Source organism: Diabrotica undecimpunctata, chromosome 1 (assembly GCF_040954645.1).
Source record: "Diabrotica undecimpunctata isolate CICGRU chromosome 1, icDiaUnde3, whole genome shotgun sequence".
Lineage (NCBI taxonomy): Eukaryota > Metazoa > Arthropoda > Insecta > Coleoptera > Chrysomelidae > Diabrotica > Diabrotica undecimpunctata.
Genome location: NC_092803.1, coordinates 110,989,676 through 111,012,387, shown reverse-complemented (window position 1 = coordinate 111,012,387; position 22,712 = coordinate 110,989,676). Strand labels below are relative to the sequence as shown.

General features: G+C 32.6%; 1 protein-coding gene across 2 annotated transcripts in view; it reads left to right on the top strand.

Moving 5' to 3' along the window:
• The window catches only part of LOC140452400 (cytochrome P450 4d8-like), a 110,567-nt gene that overhangs the window by 45,062 nt on the left and 42,793 nt on the right, over positions 1-22,712 (top strand). Inside the window, exon 1 of one of the 2 annotated variants that reach the window (XM_072546635.1) lies at positions 19,026-19,246. The exons of the other annotated variant lie outside the window; for it this stretch is intronic. The gene's annotated coding sequence lies outside the window, so the exon portion shown is untranslated. Of the gene's footprint in view, positions 1-19,025; positions 19,247-22,712 lie in introns of those variants that run through there. 2 annotated transcript variants of the gene reach the window in all.

The following is a 22,712-nucleotide window of genomic DNA, read 5'->3' as shown; positions in this document are numbered from 1 at the left end:
TAATTTTGTACTATTATTTAATATTTAATTTGTAACAAATAAAGTTCTTTTTTAAAAAGTCAAATAAGTGATTAGTGATCTAACAATTGGCGCAAAGTCAGTAGGATCCGGTTAACGTTGCTAGAACACGTGTATACTCACTGGCAGCGGCGGATTCTCATCCCTTAACGGAACAAAGAATCTACGGAAGTCCTCACTCCTGTGACCTACGGAAGGAACACCTAGTGAAGCCCCTGGTAGCCGAGCAGAGAGAACAAGACAACCCTTAAAGAAGGAAGCATCTCCGAACAACCTCACTCCTGTAATCTACGGAAGGAACACCTAGTGAAGCCCCTGGTAGCTGAGCAGAGAGAACAAGGCGTCCCGATGTTCTTCTTTATGTAAGTGGATTTTGAATCATCTCGTTAATAATTTTGTTATATTAATTTACGAAATTGACTATACTGCAAGTCAATTAATCAAGATACATAAAAGAAAATACAAGTTGATTATCTAATATTTGAAATTATTGATATTTCTTTACATACTATTTTATACTGATATTTTATTGACATATTTTTTTACTTGCTATTTTTTGGTATATTTTCTCTCGATATATTTTTATTTGGTATATTTGATACATTTTTGTTGATATATTATTTGATATTTTTATATTGATACATTTTTGCCCTTTATATACCACCACATTTTTTTTTCTCCCTTATATACTGATACATTTTATATTTCTCCATACTTCTATTTTTCATTTTCGTTTAAAAATATCTCGAAAAATGCCTGAGACACGTTCCCAGACTCAACAAGAAATCGAACCATACAAGCTTTCGGAAATATTTTCTATTATCCCAGAATTTGAAGGCGATCCGATTTCTCTTTCTACATTTTTAGATGCGTGCGACTGTGCTTTTAAAATGGCCACAGGCGATCAGCGCGTTCTATTAACGATTCACGTAAAAAATAAACTTAAAGGTAAAGCTGCACAGCTTATTAATTCTAGAAAACCAATTTCTTATACAGAAATAAAACAATTACTAAATCTACATTTCGGAGACAGTAGAGACCTGACCTCTTTAATACAAGACTTACAAAGACTAAAACAACTATCTAACGAATCTCCTCTAACTTTCTTTAACCGTTTACAAGTTCTGAATGCAAAAATGCACGCCTCGATCCAAGTAGCAAATTTATCCCCAGATCAAAAAACTGCCCAATGTGACTTAATCGATACCATGGCCCTAAACACACTTTTAACCGGTTTAGAACCTCGTCTAGGACAAATTATTAGGGCTAGTAATCCAAAAGATCTCATTGAAGCAAGCAATCGTATTAGACGCGAACTTCAATTGTCATATTTTGAAGAACAAAAATCTAATTCTAGATCAACTATTCCTAAACCCTCTCAACCAATGAGAAGACCCTCATCTCAGTTTACAAAATGTACAAATTGTGGCCGCATTGGTCATCTAAATAGTGAATGCCGCTCTTCACGTTTCGTACAGCCAAACCAAACTTTTTCTAGGCCACACGGTTACCAAAACCAATATAATAATGGACCTAACAACTATCAAAACAATCAGAACCCTAATAGGAATCAATATTCGTCCAATAATCCAAATTTCAACCAACAGAGACCTTCCTTTTCATCTCAAAATCAAAATCAAAATCGTCCATCTGTTATTCAAAGAAACCCAAACTTCCAAAGAGCACATGTTTTAAACGAATACCCTGATGAAATGACGACTAACTATTATACAGACGATTACTATACAGATAATTATTATAATACCGATAACTATGAAAACTATGAAACGGATTATTATACAGAAAATAATCCGCAAACTGATAACTTTTACGAAACCAATAACACACAAAATTATCAGGATTTTCTTTCACTTCAGAATCAAAATCATCCTCCCACTCATACGAACCCCTCAACGGATATTACGAATATCCAAGAACAAATTCAAGCACTCAACTTGGACAACTTTCATCCGGATCTCAATTTTCCCGAACAGACATTCATGTAACCCCATTTCATACGATGAGTTCCAAAAATTTATATTACATTAACGATGCTACCAACACTTTTAAACTTTTAATCGACACAGGTGCTGGAATCACTGTTTTCAAAGAAAACACAGCACGCAATTATCATAATAGATTTCCTGAAAACGTTACTATTCAAGGTATAACCGATCAAAAATTGTTAATAACAGAATCTGTCCTGATTCCCTTCACTGACAATAATCCTCACAAAGTCTTTATTTTCAATTTAGACATTGATTTCGATGGCATAATAGGCCTAGACTTTCTAGATCATTATGAATGCGTAATAGATCTCAAATCCCGACAGTTGCATACAAATTTTAAAACTGTCACCCTTCACAAAGTAGGACACGAGACAAACACACCTCCTAAAGACAAAACACCGACACACCCTACAGAAATAAGACAAAACGAACCTAAAATAAAAATTAAATCAGATTCTAAACAGGAATCAAATTTAAAATATCAAAACCCTATAAATGAAAAATATACTATCGTAAAAAACCGAGATCAAGACAAAAATCTTGAAAGACCAGAGAGAAAACGAATAAAAGGAAAAAACAGAATTACCATTGACAGCCGGACCGAACAAATATGCAGACTAAAATGCAACTTATCAAATACAGATGCCATATTATCAGCTCAAGAAATAGAAAAAGTTAGATTACCTCATGCATTAGTCCATGTAGATGAAAATGGAGAATTCTTAACTTCCGTACTAAATGCTAATGCTATGCCGAAGACAATCGAATTTTCAGACATTTCAATCGAACCTTTCAAAAATTCGGAGACAATCCTATCCTACAACGGAAATGATTTTGAAGAACCCGTAGTAGATAGAACACGAATAATTAAAGAACAACTAAGAATTGATCATCTAAATTGCGAAGAACAAGAACTAATTCTAGATATATGTACTGAATACGCAGATATATTTTATGTCGAAGGCGACAAACTGACCTTCACAAACGAAATCAAGCACAAAATCGAAACAAACAACGCTAAACCTATCTTCACTAAATCCTATAGATATCCTCAAATACATAAGGAAGAGGTAAAGACGCAAATTAATAAAATGTTAGAAGAAGGAATAATCCAGAAAAGTGTCTCACCCTGGTCGAGTCCAGTCTGGGTCGTACCGAAGAAATTAGATGCGTCAGGAAAACAAAAATGGCGAGTTGTTATTGATTATCGAAAACTCAACGAACTCACAGTACAAGACCGTTATCCTCTACCACAAATATCAGAACTATTGGACCAACTAGGAAGATGCCAATACTTCACAACACTAGATTTAGCGTCTGGATTTCACCAGATTGAAATCGAGCCACAAGACATCCAGAAAACGGCCTTTTCCGTCGAAAATGGACATTACGAATTTGTCCGCATGCCATTCGGACTAATGAATGCTCCATCTACTTTCCAAAGAGTAATGGACAACATCCTCTTAGGAATACAAAACGAAAGATGCTTAGTGTATATGGATGACATAATTATCTACTCACCCACTATTCATGATCACATGTCACGACTAACAGAAGTTTTTAAAAGGTTACGAAAAGCAAATTTAAAAATACAGCCAGACAAGTGCGAATTTTTAAGAAAAGAAGTAGCATATTTGGGCCACCTTGTAACAGAAAATGGTGTAAAAACAAATCCAGCTAAAATATCTTGCATCAAAAACTTCCCGGAACCAAAGAACACCAAAGAAATAAAGTCATTCTTAGGCTTAGCCGGTTACTATAGAAGATTTATTCCAAATTTTGCCAAAATTTCTAAACCACTGACGAAACTACTTCAGAAAGACGTACCTTTTATTTTTAATTCTGATTGCAAAGAAGCCTTTAACGAACTCAAAAATATTTTAACTTCGGATCCAATACTTATATATCCCAATTTTGAGGAACCATTTTTACTAACAACTGACGCTAGTGCATTCGCGATTGGAGCTGTTCTATCACAAGGCCCTATTGGAAAAGATTTACCCATAGCTTATGCCTCCAGAACATTATGCGGTGCCGAAACAAAATATTCGACGATAGAGAGAGAACTATTAGCTATCGTATGGGCAGTCAAACATTTTAGACCATATCTTTTTGGCCGAAAATTCACCCTGATTACCGATCATCGACCCCTTACATGGCTTTTCTCGATAAAAGATCCCGGAAGCCGATTAGCGCGTTGGCGCCTAAAACTCGAAGAATACAATTATAAAATAGAACATCGCGCAGGAAAAATAAACAGAAATGCAGATGCCCTCTCAAGGATAAAGATTAACCATTTCAAGGATTGTGCAAACTTTCAATCAAAAATCTCATTACATGCATCGAATGAAGATGATACGGAAACTCAAGAAAACGAAGACGACGATGAAGAAAATATAGAAAAAATGTCCGAAGAACTTGACAAGTTTATCGAACTGTATAGAACAAAGTCAATAATCGATTATTCTAAAATTGAAACATCGAATACGGACTTATTAGACAAATCCAACAAAAATATTGTTACATTTTTTGGCAAAATAAACTTGAAGAACTTCACGAGAAAATAATGAATGACATATTCGAAGAAAACATGGAATATAGTAACCGAAGAATTAATATTGTACACAGCAAAACTGTAAAAGATCGAAAATATTTTATTATACCATTACCGTTTGATCCCGAACGAGTAATATCACACTTGTTTCTTGTACTTTTTGCAAATAAAGATCAATTCGATGAATCAAAAATATATTGCGTCGAAAATAATCTCGAACTACCTATCCTAGAGATATTTTCTTATATTTTTGCTGACAAAGAATTAAAATTAAGAATCTGTCAAAATATAATTAAAACAGCCAGCGAAGACGAAATCCCTCAAATTTTAGATCATTACCATTGCGGTAAAAACAACTTACATCGAGGAATAAACGAAACTGTCAGAAGAATAAAGCAGAAATACAATTGGAAGAATTTAACAAAAGATGTAGAGAAATTTGTAAAAGCATGTGAAATTTGCCAAAAAGTTAAGATTTGCAGGAAAAACTTAAGTGGACCACTAGTCATAACAGAAACTCCAAAAACACCATTCGAAAGAATAAATATGGATATATTCGAATACCCTACTAGGAAATACGCTTTAACTATTCGTGACGAATTGACAAAATTCACGCAAGCCTATCCTTTGGAAGACAAAAAGGCAGTAACAGTAGTCAAGACACTCCTACTCTTTTTTCAACACTATGGAACACCACTAAGAATTCATTGTGACTGCGGTCGAGAATTCGAGAATGCTATAATCAAAGATCTATGCGAATTATACGACATTAAACTAACATTTTCTAGCGTTAACCATCCACAATCTAATGGATCTATAGAAAGGTTTCATGCCACACTCTCAGAAATGATTAGAGCAAATCAAGCCGAGAACCCAAACGATCATCCCTTTACTATACTTCCTTATGCAATAATATGCTATAACAACACAAAGAATAAGACCCACGGTTTCACACCATATGAACTTATATTTGGGCACACTGCAGGCCGACCACCAGAAACTCTATACAATCAAAAAACACTAATGAGTAAATATATTCGAGACCTGAATAACCGCATGGAATATTTTTACAAAGTAGCCAGAGCAAAAACAGAAAGACAGAAAGAAAAGGCGAAAGTAAGATTTGACGAGAATATTTCAGAACGAAGACCTGATTTTAAAATTGGTGACAAAGTTTACGTAAAAGAATCACAAATTAAATCAAAATCGGATAATCTTTTTAATGGACCTTTCGAAATTCAAGAAGTTTTTACAAATTCCGCAATTATCCTTAACCCCAAAACTAACCAAACCTCTAAAGTAAATTTTGACAGACTCAAACCTTATTTTGAATAATTTTCCTTTACAGATTCTATGGACTCCTTCCTATCGTCCAATCCCAAATTCTCCTCACTCCAATTAATAACACAATTGGAATATTTTTTCATGAAAAAGGAACTATACGAATATCTAATGACAAATGGACTTTACTTGTTTACAAAGAATTATTACCTATCAAAACTACAATATCCAATAATGACAGAATTTTGGAAAACCTGTTAGAAAAATTTATTAACGTGGATACACCGAGAAAACTTCCCTTTCAAGCCGAAGTACAGACACATGTTAGTCTGCTAAAACAAATCTCAAACTCCGTTAATTTAAAATATAAAGAAATAACCTCTGACACAGTACCTTATAATAAACGCCTAAAACGCGGTTTAGTAAATGGTATTGGAACAATCTGGAAATCTATTACTGGAAATTTAGACGCCTCTGATGGCGAATACTTTAATAAATGTATAAATAAGATAAATTCCGATGAAACTCAAATTGAAAATCTCCTAAAAAATCAAATATCTGTTACCACTTCAGTTATAAGAACTTTCAACACTACAATTCAAAAATTGCAAATAGACGAAGAAACTTTTAACAAAGACTTAAAAACTATCGAGACTACACTTCTGGACATTAATAATGACATATCCTTTTACCAAGCACAATTACAAATACTAGATTTATGTGAGTCCTTAATGGAAAGCTACGTATTTTTAGAAAATTATTTAAATGATATACTAAATTCTATAACATTCTCTCGCCTGCAAATTCTACATAGTTCTATTATTTCGCCCATAGACTTAATGGACGCATTAAAAGAAATCTCACAGTCATTACAAAATAACGTATTGCCTCTACCCACTTATATGTCAAATATAGCTCAGTATATTGACATAATAAAACTGCAAGCTTATCAGCTTGATTCAAAAATTGTTTTCGTTCTCGAAATTCCGTTAGTTGATCCCGAAATATTCACCTTGTATCAATTATATTCAATACCAATATTAGATAATCAAACTGGTTTTCATCATATACTTTCAACTGTTCATAAATACATAGCGCGAGATGATGATTCAATTTCATATGTCTTACCCATGGACACCGAAAAATGCAAACAAATCAGTCAAAACCAAAGAATGTGTACAGACATTCTTCCGTATCCCATAGACACAGATGCTATATGTGAAGCCCAGCTTTTGAAACCTCTCAGCAACTTACCAAAAACTTGCCAGATGTCCATGCTCTTGGCACAAGGTTACAATGTACAAGAAATTGACCGAAATTTATGGTTACTAACCATTTCCGATCCATTACCAGTAACAATCAAATGTGCAAGAAAAGACGTCACTACACAAATAATCAAAACAAATTCAATCTTAAGATTAATTCCCGAATGTATTGCATTCATCGGCAGTACCAGAATTCATGCTAGAGACCAAATTGAGAAATATACAAATATCACGTATAGAAGTCACCCAGTTAACGTACCCTACAGATGCTGTGACCATTTTGAGACAAAGAGTCACCTATCAAAATTGAAACCACTTAAACTCAGTAAGATCAACGTAGATGACTTAAATATTGCACAACACAAATTGGACCAATATTCAGAAGAACTGGACCATATTATGAGCCAATCATTCATTGAGGAACATCTACCCTTATTCACTATATCAACCTTATCCCTGATTATTATCCTAGTTACCTTATACCTTTTCTGCAAATACCGAACCAAAATATTCCCAAAAATTGCAATCTCCTTGTCCCAGGATCAGCGTCCAACTTCATTACCACGCAGAAATTCCATTAGACAGAAACTTCAGGGCTTAGCCTCCTTCAGAAGAAGACCCAATGTCCAACAAGAAAGCGAAGCAGAAACACCAATTACTCTGTAAAAGTCAAAGCAATGGCATTGACTTTTCACTAATAAGGGGAGCTGTTATATGAGAAAATATTAACCTTGAACTAGCTTAAGTTCGCCGACTTCAGATTTCATCATCCCATTCCCATAGAAACCGCTGAGCACGCATTAGAACTTTGTACGAACCGTTGGCCAATATTCATGGGAACAGCAATTCAGCACTTCATACCAAACATATAAATTACCATTCTCAGATGCCGGAACCACTCTTAGCTGCAACTTCGACCAGTCCAGTTATTGTAGTCATTTTAAATTAATTTAATTTTGTACTATTATTTAATATTTAATTTGTAACAAATAAAGTTCTTTTTTAAAAAGTCAAATAAGTGATTAGTGATCTAACATATATATATATATATATACATATATACAATTTAATTAATTTAGTTAATATGATTACTGTCTGTCCGCAACGAAACGAAAACCTCAGCGCTGGCCCATCATATCTCCGTTGTTATTGGTTCTATTGGAGCGTGTGATGCGTTAATGAAAGGGGAGGGAATAAGGATTATATTAAAATAGAAAAAAAGAACAAGGCGACTACCAAAAGGATGTCTACCTTCTCTTCGTTATTACTGAACGTATAGGCAGATACGAGATATAACATGACAGTATCAATACATTTAATGTGTTATTCTATCTGTCTCTCCATAATGAACACCTCAGCGTCGGCAGTACATTATATACGAAACGAAAACCTCAGCGCTGGCACATCATAATCTCTGTTGTTGGTCTGATTGGAGCGTGTGATGCGTTAAATGAGATGGGAGAACGATTATAGTAATATAGAAAAAACCAACAAGGCGACTAGTAAAAGGATACTACACCTTACTACCATCTTAGTACTCCCCACCAATGGGGAGGTGAAGGATTCTATTAAGATAGAAAAAAGATACAAGACGACTACCAAAAGGCTACTACACCTTATTTTTTTTGTTATTAGTAAACGTATAGAGACATACGAGATGTCACATGACAGTATGAATGATGATAGACACATTATAATGTAAATTTGCTTTATTTAGTAAAAAGGCCTCTGAATGAGTACAAAATTAACAACTAACCGAATCCTAACATGCGACATAGCATATAAAAGAGGAGGATATAACGAATATATTAAGATATAAAATCAAACAAGGCGGCCACTAAAAGAGCACTATACAGTATCTTCATTATTAATGAACGTATAGCGACATACAAAAAATTATAGTGCACTATGGATAAAAAGAGATTTGCTTTAAGACAAATTTTGATTTATTAACTGGCTGAGCACAACATAAACAACTGATCGAATCCTAACATGCGACTAAGCAAATTAAAGGGGAGCAAATAACGAATATATTAAGATAGAAAAAATCAATCAGTTTTTAGTTGTTACCACTCGTGAAGAAACTATGACGACTATTAGACCGAAGTCTGTTTGTTATTAAGTGGCGAACACGATACTATAGCTTATTTGTAGTGTACCGTTTTGTGCGTGTTAAATGGTATGAATCCATTTTTTTTTGTGTGTTTTGCATTTTTTATGTTTATTTATAATATCAAAATAAATCTGCATTAAATGTTGTTGGTGTGACAAAACAAAAGCTTTTTGGTAGAACATCATACGCTCTAGAATCCCGATGCGTTAGAATTGGGCCACGTTCTAGTAGTTTAATAAGAAATAGATCAGGGATCTCATTACTATTTTTTCAATGATTATTGAATAATTTTTGTAAGTTTGTTTTTAAAATTAATAATTCATCATCATCATTGGTGCTACAGCCCTATAAAAGAGCCTCGACCTTTCCAAGTCTATTACGCCAGTCAGTTCTATCCATTGCCAACTGTTGCCAGTTTGCTGCGCCTATTTGTCTACCATCCTCATCTACACCATCCCTCCATCTGAGTTTTGGTCTACCCCTTTTTCTACTTCCCACAGGTTGTGACATAAGGATTCTTCTAGGAGGGTTGTCCTGCTGTGATCTTGTCAGATGTCCTGCCTATCTTAGTCTTCCTATTTTTATAAAGGATACTACGTCTTTACCAAGAAATATATGTTTATATCTGTGATATATCTCTTAGTTGTACCTCCTTCTCCAAACACCATTTTCACAGATGCAACCAAATATTCTTCTCAGGATCCTTCGTTCAAATATAAGCAGGAGATGTTCATCTGCCTTGGAAATGGTCCATGCCTCCGACCCATATGTTAATACTGGTTGTATAAGGGTTTTGTATATGGTTATTTTTGTTTTTTGGCTTAAGTTTTTGCTTCTCATATGTCTACTCAGTCCAAAATAGCATTTGTTTGCTAGGATTATTCTTCGCTTGATTTCTTCCGTCATGACGTTCTCTTTGGTGATCAGGGAGCCTAAGTATGTGAATTTGTCCACCACTTCAAAGGTAGAATTATCAACCGTGAATTGGTGGCCGATGTTTCTGGCTCTATTGTTGGGTGTTGATGCCATTATCTTAGTTTTATTTTCATTTACTTGCAGGCCCATATTTTTTGGAGGCGTGTGACAAGGTGGTATACATTTCTTTTAGCTTGCGTGTTGTGCGGGCAACTAGATCAACATCATCTGCATATGCCAAAATTTGGGATGATTTATTAAAAATGTTTCCTCTGCTGTCTATTTGGGCATCCCTGACCGCCTTTTCCAAAGCTATGTTGAAAAGGAGACACGCCAGCGCATCTCCCTGTCGCAGCCCAACATGCGTTTCAAATGCCTGTGATTGTTCGCCCTGTATTTGGACTTTGCAAACAACTTTACGCGTTGTAGCCTTAACCAATCTTATCAGTTTATCGGGGATGTGGAATTCATCCATGGCTTCATACAATTTATTTCTTAGGACACTATCATAGGCCGATTTAAAATCTACAAAAAGATGGTATGTGTCGATATTAAATTCATTGGTTTTTTCCAGTATTTGCCTTAGCACAAAGATCTGGTCTGTTGTTGATCGACCAGGCCTAAAACCACTTTGATATTCTCCAAGAAGCTCCTCTGAATATTCACTCAGGCGACCATATAAAATACTCGAAAATATTTTGTATGCTGTATTAAGGAGGGTTATTCCCCTATAGTTTCTACATTCTAATTCATCGCCCTTTTTGTGTAGCGGGCAAACGATCCCAATACACCACTATTCTGGGATTTGTTCCTCATTCCAGGCTCTTAGTATGATTTTATATTTATAATTAATTAAAATATTAAATAAAATAAATAAATTAATAATTAATTAAAATAAATATTTACGAATTAATGTAGTTACATTAATTTGAAAAAATACAACAGCTAAATAACATTGATATTGTAACATTAACGAACAAAAAAAATAACGTAATTTTGCAAGTGAATATTCATTAATATGTACAAATTTGAAAAATAAATTTTTATACGTTTTGATAGTATCATATTTAAAAGTTTAAACCCACGGAACCTCAGTTAAAAAAAGATCAAAATTGGTCCACTAAAAGCTGAGATAATTAAAATTAGAGAGTTGACCAATCAACCAATCTTAATGTTTTTTTAATATATGTATTTTTCCAAACTTTCGTATTAGAAAGAAAAAAATTTTAATTGAAAATTGAAAAGGGTATTATATGTGTTTATTAGCTTAAAAATTGTACAGTTTAAATAAAAATCGATGGGCTTTCATATTCAACAAATTTCAATAATTCGAATTATATTTGAAAGATTGAATGCCGGCAAGTATAGAAAACAAATGGAATTGTATTAAAAAAGCTATCGTAACCACCACCAAGTCTCTGATCGCTTCCCAAAAGTACAAAAAGAAGAATTGGTTGACTGACGAAATATTATCAATGATGGACGACCGCAGATCATTAAAAAACGAAGACCGAACCAAACATCAGCAGGTTAACCGACAAATACGAAAAGAGTGTCGTAAAGCTAAAGAACAGTAGCTGCTAGACAGGTGTGCAGAAATGGAGGAATTGGAAGAAAAACATGACCACTTTAACACACATAAACTCGTTAAAGAACTGACAGTAAACCTTGCAGTTTTAACAGTATTGTGAAGGACAATAAATTAATTACTGATCCCAAGAATCTACTTCGACATTGGAGAAACTACACACTGCAACTATACTCAGACAACACTAGAAGAAACTCTGAAATTGAATATAAAGTGAACCCTCCCCCAAAATATTGAAGTCAGAAGTTGTAAGGGCAATCAAACAGAGCAAATGGGGAACAGCACCAGGCCCAGACGACATATACATAGAGGTTCTAACAATATTGAGTAGACAATATAGACCTTGGTAGATCTTTTTAATGACATTTATGGGTCCGGTCAAATACTACAGGATTGGCTTCAATCAATCTTTATACCAATCCCAAAAAAGCCAAAAGCTAATAGTTGCGATCAATTCCGAATAATCAGCTTATTAAGTTAGGTCCTAAAACTTTTCTTGAAGATAATTCACGCAAGAATATATAACAAATGTGAAAAAAACATTAGCCCTACACAGTTCGTTTTCAGACAAGGATTTGGCACAAGAGAATACCTTTATAGCTTAATTGTCCTACTTCAGAAATGCAGAGATTAGCAAAAAAATGTCTTCCTCTGCTCTATAGATTACCAGAAAGCATTCGATTGTGTCAATCATTCAGATTTAATGATAATAAAGATTGCTCCAGGAACGTTCGATAGATGAGGATGACCTTAAAATCATAAAGAACCTTTATATGAATCAAGTGGCATATGTGAGAGTAGGACTGGAATCTATATCATATTTCTCAATCGAAAAAGGTGTACGACAGGGTTGTGTTCTGTCACCCCTCCTTTTTAATCTTTACTCTGAAACGATTTTCGATAGAGCCGTAAGTGACACTGAAGATGGAATCAAAATCAACGGACAGACTATTAGTAATCTTCGCTATGCCGATGATACAGTCATAATAGCTGATAGCCAAGAAGCGCTACAACGACTAATAGATAGAATAAACACTGAAGGAGAACGACTGGGCTTGAAGATTAATATAGACAAGACGAAGGTAATGGTGGTTAGCAGAACACGAAATATTCAATTAAATATAAGAGTAAACAGTAAGAACATCCAAAAGGTCCACAAGTTTAGATATCTCGGTAGTTGGATAACTGAAGATCTATATCCAGACATAGAGACACGTAGCAGGATTGAGCAAGCATTTACTCATATGAGAACCTTGCTAAGCAACAGCAGCCTTAAATTAACGCTTCGATATCGCTTTGTAAAATGTTACATTTACTCCATACTGCTATATGGTGTAGAAACCTGGACCATAAAGGCCAATGTGATGAACCGATTGGAGAACTTTGAAATGTATTTAGAAGACTACTTAAAATTCCCTGGACAGATCACACAATAAATGTCGAAGTATTAAATTGAATGGGCAGAGAACGAGAATTTCTGCCAATAATAAAAAAAAAACTGCTTATCTGGATCATATATTTCGAAATTCCAAGTACCAGTTGTTAAGCTTTTTATGGAAGGAAAGATAGAAGGAAAACGGGACATTGGAAGAAAGAAATACTCATGGCTTAAAAAAAAAGAGATTGGACAAACCTCGATGCCCATGCCCATGCCCATGCGAGATTGAAAAATTATTTTGTAAAAACTACTTAATCGATTGTGCTGAAATTATGTGTAGTGTTTAAAAATGTGTATATTAAAAATATATTTTGGGTAAATTTTGACGTTTCTGTGTGTCTTTTAAATACCTGAAAAGGATTATTGAAAAACATTGATTTTTAACACTGTTAATGGTTTCTACTAATTTTGCAATAATAATATTATTAATTTTTTCAATTTTAAATTAAATTGATCTTAAAGAAAATTAAATTGCAAAAGTTTTTTGTATTTACAATTTTTTTCTTAAATTTATAGCTGCCGATATATAGCAACAAAAAGAAAATAATTCTCCAATTTTTTTCACAAATTGTTAAATAAAACATTTAGCCCATCTTTTGTGCCTGCATAGTGAAATTATTATTTCTAATCATATTTCGAAGCCATTAAAGAAAAAAAATAAAATCATATAGGGTTTACCCAACTCACAACAGACCGCCTGGTCTATTTAGGTTAGGAGTAATGAAATTTTTCTCTATGGTAATAAGAGAATGGCTGAATAAGATCTGTTTGTTCATAATGTTTCTTGCCATGACATTAATAATACATATAAACCAGAAACCACATAAAACCTATTTCCAGAAATATACATTGTATGCAATAAATTCAAAACAAGCAAATTATTTGTGGTATAAATCTTTTCTGGTAATTAAATACCTGTTTACATATATATTAAACTACGTCGCAGAATATTTATTGTATAATTTGAAGTATACTTAAACAGTAATTGCAAAGTATTGGCAGTATAAAGTTGCTGCCCCAGGGTAAGCCACAATTTTTTTAACTAATAATTGTAAGTTACTAGACTATTCTAGAAAATGTAATATATATATATATATATATATATATATATATATATATATATATATATATATATATATATATATATATATATATAGGGTGTCCCAGAAAGTAGTGCGTTCCTTAAAGGTATGGGCTGAGTGCAGCATTTAAAACAAAAAAGTCTTATAACATTTTTTTATAAAGTTAACCGTTTAAAGAAAAAAATATTAATTTTAATCCATTTGATGAGTGTCCACAGAAAAGCAAATACAGCCGGCAACGTTGCGCTCCAAAAAGGTATGGGTAGAATGCACCATTTAAAAGAAAACTTTCTTATAAATTCTTTTCTAAAGTCATCTGTTTGCTCCAAATTTTAAATTTTAAATAGTTTCTCCATTCAATCTTCTAGGAAGTTTGTACGGTCCAATCAGATGATTACCAATAATCTCAGCTCATAAATTTATACTAAATTGTTTTTGAAAATTTGTTTTACATATAGCATACGGATTTTCATCATTCCACACGTGACAATTGTGAAAATTAAACACACCATTTCTCGTAAAACAAGCTTCATCTGCACACAACACTTTTGAAACTATCTACAAAATATTAATGTTCCAGGTAAATTGCCTTGGTGTAAATCTTGCACTCATTGGTAATGGTAAGGATGTAATAGTTGTTCCGTAATTGTCTTTCAAAAAACAATGTTTTTTGAAATGCCAACCATTCTAGCCACAGATCGGGTACTTACTCTTGGATTATTACTGACTATATCCAAAATCACATCTTCTGCATTTAGTCTACGGTTACTTCGTGTTCTACCGCTAGTCTTTTTAGGTACCACACAACCCGTCTCTAATTACCTTTGGGACATGTTCACAAAACTTAATATATACATGACCATATATATACTGATCGCTGCAATACGTTACCGTTCCCACAGTGCGATAGAGAAAACTGACGCAAAACAGTCCCTGCATCTTTTTTAATGACCCGAGTTAATCATCGACCATGTGACCTTCCCATTGGTCATTTAGGTCTTCGGTCCATTAGAAAGGTGCGGAGAATGCTTTGTCTTTAAGAAGACCTCCGCCTGAGCATAAAATAAACAAAATAAACAAGGTATAGCGACATATGAGATACCATATGATACTATGGATAATAATAGATATACAATAGGGTAAATTTGCTTTATTGCTCTAAAGAAGGCTGTTGAAGGCTGTGAAAACTGTTGGAAGTGTGTACATTTGCCGGGTATCTGCTGTTAGCATGGGAAGCTTTTGTGGTAACTTCATTACACCTTTTATAATATTACTAGGTAATTAAACTCTTATAAATCTGCTCAATAATTTTACCTAAAATAAAAATAAAATTAAATTAATACTAAACTGTTGGAAGTGTGTTCTTATGATCTTGTTAGTTCTCGGCAAATATTTATTTTTTACATAAGTTGTTTACATATTTTTTTTATATTACATGTACAAAAACCACATGGTCTTTTGCTGTGCTATGTTTGAATCAAATTTTAAACTGTATCTAGTTTCAATTTATTGTTCATACAACTAATTATTAATGTCCATTATCTTAAGCTTCTTCACATTTTATACCATTAATTGCTACATGTCTTTTTGAGATGAACTGATAATGCTTTCTGATTAGAGAGCGAAACGTTTTCAATAAATTGATGAAGTAGCCAACTTATTTCTCTTTCTTCTCCGACTTTTGAAATTTATATATATATATATATATATATATATATATATATATATATATATATATAGGGTGAGTCATAACTATTGGGACATAGACTAAGGACAGGTTATTTGGAACAAAATATGGCTATTGGGCCAAATATGCCTTAATAAAATGTTGCTGAGAAAAAAGATATATGGTGTTAAAGTTAATTTTTGTTTTTCGTTTTTTGCTAATAGTTTCCCTGTATATTTATAAATTTGCCAATTTCAAAATTGGCACAGAGGCATAATCTTAGACAAGAAATAGTATTTTATTTACAATTCCACTATCAAATACCAAAATAATAAACAAAGTTAAAAATAACGTAAGGTTTCCGTTTTGACGATAAATTAAAACTAAACACACTTTAACTTAAAAGAATTAGCTGTATTTTGAATGTATCTCCAAAGTTCGTATCGTGTATTAATTTCATTGGAATAAACTAAGGACTTCATATGTCCCCAAAAATAAAAATCTAGCGGGTTGTACTCAGGACTTCTTGGTGGCCATTGAAAATCACTGACTTTGCCAATCCATCATTGAGGAAATACGTCATTAAGATGATTTCTAACAGCTAATGAAAAATGAGGTGGCGCTCCATCCTACATAAACCACATTTTTCTTCTTACATCCAGTGACAGATCATCTAAAATATCACTAAGAGTATTTTCCAAAAAGAATAAATAAGAATCTCCATTTAAATTCGGAGGAAGAACATAAGGCCCTAGTAGTTGGTCGCCTATAACGCCACACCAAATATTTAATTTAAACTCACGCTGAAAATGTCTAGCTTTAATAGCATGCGGGTTTTCTTCTTCATAATAATGACTATTTCGCCAATTAAAAACCCCTCGTCTGGTAAAAGTTGCTTCGTCGGTGAACATAATATTCTTAATAAAGTGTCTGTCATTGCAATGTTTATTCAGAATACGTTGGCAAAATTGTTACCATCGTGGAAGATCTGTTGGAAGTAAATTTTGAACAGGAGTGAAGTGTAAGGATGAAGGTTCTTTTTTTTTAGAATTCTAACAATAGACGACTGACTTACTCCTGTTGCTGCTGAAAGATGTCGTGAACTTATTTCAGGATTTTCATCTACTCGAACCAAAAGTTTATCTTCTTGATAAGGTGTGATTTGTTTCGGTCGAACACCCCAATTTTTAGTGTGAAATGGCTCAGTTTCACCTAAACTACGATAAATATAATCTTGCAAAAGTTTTGTAATTTGGTTGCCTTCTGTTTGGCTATGTTCCATACCTTCTTGCTGCCGAGCGACCGCAAAAATTTTCTTGTGCGTATACGCAAATCATATCTCGCATTTCTTCATTAGTAAAATGATTGTGACGAGGCATTTCAATCAAAAAAAGTAATGATTACTTTTAAAAAATGCAATATTACACTACACTGTCACATCAAAAATTATTTAGTCTAAACAAATGAGATTTACCAACAACAATTATCTGACAGTCCAAAGCATACTTTTCATAAATTAATATTTGAAAAATAATATTTGAAATTCTTTTTTTAAGACTCTAAGCAGTTCGACTGCGTTTTTATTGAAAACGGTTGAAATTATCATGTTTAAACAAGAGTACCAATTTTACGTAAAAATGATGTTTACGTCATATTTTCTACTAAAAATTACTAAAAAGTTTCATCAGAAAAAGTTTAGACTCAATTTGATCATTAGGAATGATCCACGTGGCGCCCTCTATGAAATATATATATATATATATATATATATATATATATATATATATATATATATATATATATATATATGTATGTATATATAGATATAAATATATATATATATATATATATATATATATATATATATATATATGTATGTATATATAGATATAAATATATATATATATATATATATATATATATATATATATATATATATATATATATATATATATATATATTATATGTTACATTTGAAATTTCCGCGGGAGTTATGTATGCTTTCTGTAGTTTTCCCGGTTTGACTTCGCGTTTAATAATTTTGGTTTTGATAAAAACCATTATTTTGACGACGTTTCAGCAAGGTCGCACTTGCCAGTGTCAGGTAGTAGTGCTTCTCGCTGATGCTTGAAGTTAACTGACTATCTTGGTCGCTGCGTTTACTTTTTATACTTTTTTATATAAACGTATTTAACGCGGAGTCAAACCCGGAAAACTATAGAAAACATATATAACTCCCGCGAAAATTTCAAATGAGAGAGTATCGAGAAATCGGTTCCAGGCGAACTGATTTCTCGGTCGTTGAGTTTAAATATCTTGTAGCGCTTCTTTTGATTGATTAAATTTTTCGGATATTTTTCGATCTCTATGGCTTCCCTGATTACCCGTTTGGCTTTATTTTCGATGTTGGCTAGCATTGTTGTTCCATGTTACATTTAAGTCTATTTTGTGCCCTGTGTTTATGACATGTTGTGCTAGGGATGAAGTTTTCTCTTTTCTTTCGATGGCGTTTCGATGTTCTTCGCGTCTAACCTGTATCCTTCTATTTGTTTGTCCGATCCGGTCCGGTATCAATAAAGTGTTATGATCATTTCAGCCTATCCCAGCCTCATCAGACACTTGGGCTGATACAAATTCAAACTCGGAAAGTCCAACGAATATCTCCCAAAACTTCACTATAACAGTAGTTAGCTTACAAAGGCGCCACCTGCTTTGGCGACCGTGAACGAAAACGATATGATGATGATGATGTCGTTTTCTGTATCCTCTGCGCTATGCGAAATGTGTAAAATATAAAATATTTTAGCGAAATCTTTTAATAAAGCGATAGCGGCTTTCGCTAAAAGATTTTATATTTTACATAATATATACATATATATATATATATATATATATATATATATATATATATATATATATATATATATATATATATACATAATTGAAACCAATCGGATGCTTTCCGATGTAATTTGTTACATAATTGATATTAGATTTATCATTACTAAAAACATTAACATAATTTTATATTTACATTAAATAAACAAGAGTAGGGGGTATCCTATGATTTGCAGAGAGAATGTAAATTCGCTGCAGGAGCAGACCAACGACCGCGTGAATCAACATAACGCGAAATTAGCGATTAGTGATGTAATGATAGTGTGTACTGTTATCTACGTCTACTCGAATACTCGAACTATTTACTAAAAGTAACAACGTTTATGTTTAGTAGACAGTTTTGGAACAGTACCTAAACAGTGTGGTATTATTTAGTGTATGGACAGCAATAGTGGTAATAAAGTTAAACTATAACTAAGGTACGTACAATTTGTTATCTTGTATTACGATTATTGTGGCAATAAAATAATTATTACTCTGGAATCCGAAAGCAATAAGACGGTAGTATATATGTATGTCTGAAACAGAGAGCTTTAACTATTGAGTTTTTGACTCCACCACCTTTAAATTTTATACCTAAAGAATGTCTTCCTGATTATCTGATGTATAAAGCTGTTCACATTGAGAATGAAAAATTGATAAACAGTCAATAAATACATCATAAAAATCAAAATGAGTTGATATTTTTAAATGAGCATAAATTGAACTAGAGATAAGAATAAGAGACAGAAAAAAGAGTTCTAACCGATCAACTGCCAAACTAGGTTTATTAACTTATATTTTTCATATGTATTACCATCTTTATCCAGTATCTCTTTTTTGTTTGTCAATGATTTTTGCTATAAAGCTCTACAATTTGTAGGCTTAGGGATAGAGTAGCATTATTTATAAATATATTATTAAACTAATTACACACTATTTACAACTATTAAATCAAATAAATTGCTAGGCTTTTCATGGCTTCTTTTACTGCATTTCCAAGTTTTCCATGGCTTTAGTATTTTTCTATTCTGTTCTTTTAGTTCTCTCTCCCAATCTCTTATATACATATATATATATATATATATATATATATATATATATATATATATATATATATATATATATATATTTATATATATATATATATATATATATATATATATATATATTTATATATATATATATATATATATATATATATATATATATATATATATATATATATATATATATATATATATATATCTTTAAGGAATATGACCGTTTAATTTAATATAAAGAAATGTGCACTCGTAAGTGAATGGGATGTTTTCGGTCAATTTGGAGATAAAAAAGACAAGAGTTTAGACACTTTAGAAATAGTGACAATACACTAACTACAAGTTGGTACAGGAAACCTATGGCTAGTAATAGGTTTCTTAACTATCATTCTTGCCATCCGTTCAAATACAAAATAAATCTTATAAAAGCACTCAGCTGTAGGCTACATAGGTTAACACATCCTGATAACAAAAGGGATTCTCTTTTGTTACTCAGAAATATACTATCTGACAATTCTTACCCTACATCTCTCATAAATAAATACCTTTTTTCAACAAGTTTTGGGTCTTCTATTCATGATTTACCTGATGGTGATCAACTAAGAATGATTTCTAATAATATAAACAACAGTACTCTACTTTCTCCTAACATTGCAACTTCCACCACCCATTACTCTTCACTACCCTATTTCCCATATGTTACTGAAAAGCTTATTAAATTGTACAAACAGAACAATATCCCGGTTAAGATTGCTATCAATAATGCTAACACTGTCAGGAACTTGTTTTCTAAAATTAAAACACCTCTTTCCTTTTTGGAACAAGTGAATGTAGTCTATCACATACCCTGTTCTGAATGTGATGCATGTTATATTGGTCAGACTGGCCGTTCCCTTAAAGGACGCCTTACTTCACATCGTAGTGACATTAAACTTTCTAAACATACTTGTGCCCTTGCAGAACATGCAATCAACACCAAACATACTGTGAATTTTGATGATGTTAGAATTCTCTGTAGAGAACGTAACCCTAATAAGAGACAATGTATGGAGATGTGTCATATTTTGAAACAACCTAATGCATTAAATAAGAGAACTGATATCAGTAACTTAAGCCAAATTTACCATGCACTAATACTACAAAATTGATTCTTCCGTATTCTACTTTTAATTATTGGTTTCTTCTTCAACTTCTTTTATTATATCATAACATTTACGTTGACATCTATAAAACTTTTCCTTCAATCTCACCAGCTGATTGTCATTTCTGACAGTCGAGCTTTCAATAACTTCATTATCATGATATGATCATAACAGTCAAGAACCCTAGCCATGCCGTTGTTAATATAAGAATTTAAAATTGACAATTATATTTTTTGATAGATTTAATTAATCAATGTTTTCAAAAGTGAAATTTAAAACAAATTAATATAAAATTAGTTAAATTGGGAATCTTCCGGCGTTCTTTGTTTCTGTGTTTTTGCTCATATATTTAGTATATTAATTTTTGATGTTTCTTTGCAATAATAACATTTTAATGCTACAGATCTTTTAAAGGTAAGATCATTTACTTAATTGTTTTTTCATATTAGGTGTATCGCTAATAACACTCTTTTAGATGAACTGATGATGCTTATTGAACAATGGGCGAAACGTCTTCAATAAATAGATAAAGTAGCACAACTCTTGTCTTTTTTATCTCCAAATTGACCGAAAACATCCCATTCACTTACGAGTGCACATTTATATATATATATATATATATATATATATATATATATATATATATATATATATATATATAAGCGGGGATCCTACAGCTTCTGGCCGCTTCCCGCATTTCGATCGCCATCTTTTTCTATCTCTCCAGGTGTCTTCATCAATGGCTCTGTCTTTCATGGTTTCCATAACACCTTGTATCCAATACTTGGCTTGTCTTCATCGTTTCCTTCTATTACTTGGATTGTATTCCATAGCTCTTTTTGGCCATCTGTTGTCGTCCAATCTTTTAAGTAATACTTAATCCATTCCTATTCATTCATCTAACATATTTACACGTTTGTATATATGTACTTCTAAAAACACATCTTTTTACATTCACTCTTTGTACTTTTGTAGCTGTCACACTAATTAAAGTCTTGAAGATTATTTTCAAATGGACTTTTGAGTTCAAATTGAGGAACATTTTAAGAAATGGTTTCTAGCATAGAAAATAGGGTAACCAGTCATATCAAAGCATTCACAGATAAGGTGTTTTGAAAAATAATATCAATTTTGTAATTACAAAGATTTTTAATATGGAAAACTCTAATTATTACAATCCTGCTTCCAAATCATACATCCTAAGAGATGCGTAGTGATTATGAATGTTGCGTTTCTTCCAGAAATCTTCTTCTTGTTCTTTTTATATAGAAATGACAATGTCTGTTTTTCAATGTGTCTCAAGTAACTTGTCGTTCCATCGTTTTCGTGCTCTTCCTACTGATCGTCTTTCTATTGGGGAACCGTCTCTTGCCGTCTTTACTACTCTATTTGTTGTCATTCGGCTTCTATGATCGTTCCATTCTACTTTTCTATTTCTTTCTAGTCCTTGATGTTTTCCACCTTGCATCTAGGTCGCATATCTGTACTTCTAGCTGTCCCTTAGTGTCTTACCATCAATTTTTTCTAAGTGTTTTTATCTCTGCTGTTTTTAACATTCTTTTTATGAATGTGTTTCGTTTTTATTAGTTCGTTTATCTCTTTTCTTTGCTCTCTGATCATTCTCCATATTTCTTTTTGTGTTCCGTAGAAGTCGTATTCCATCTGTTTTGAGAATCTCTGCCAGTGTTCCCTTTTTATTTGTCTAACTAAAGTATTCGTTT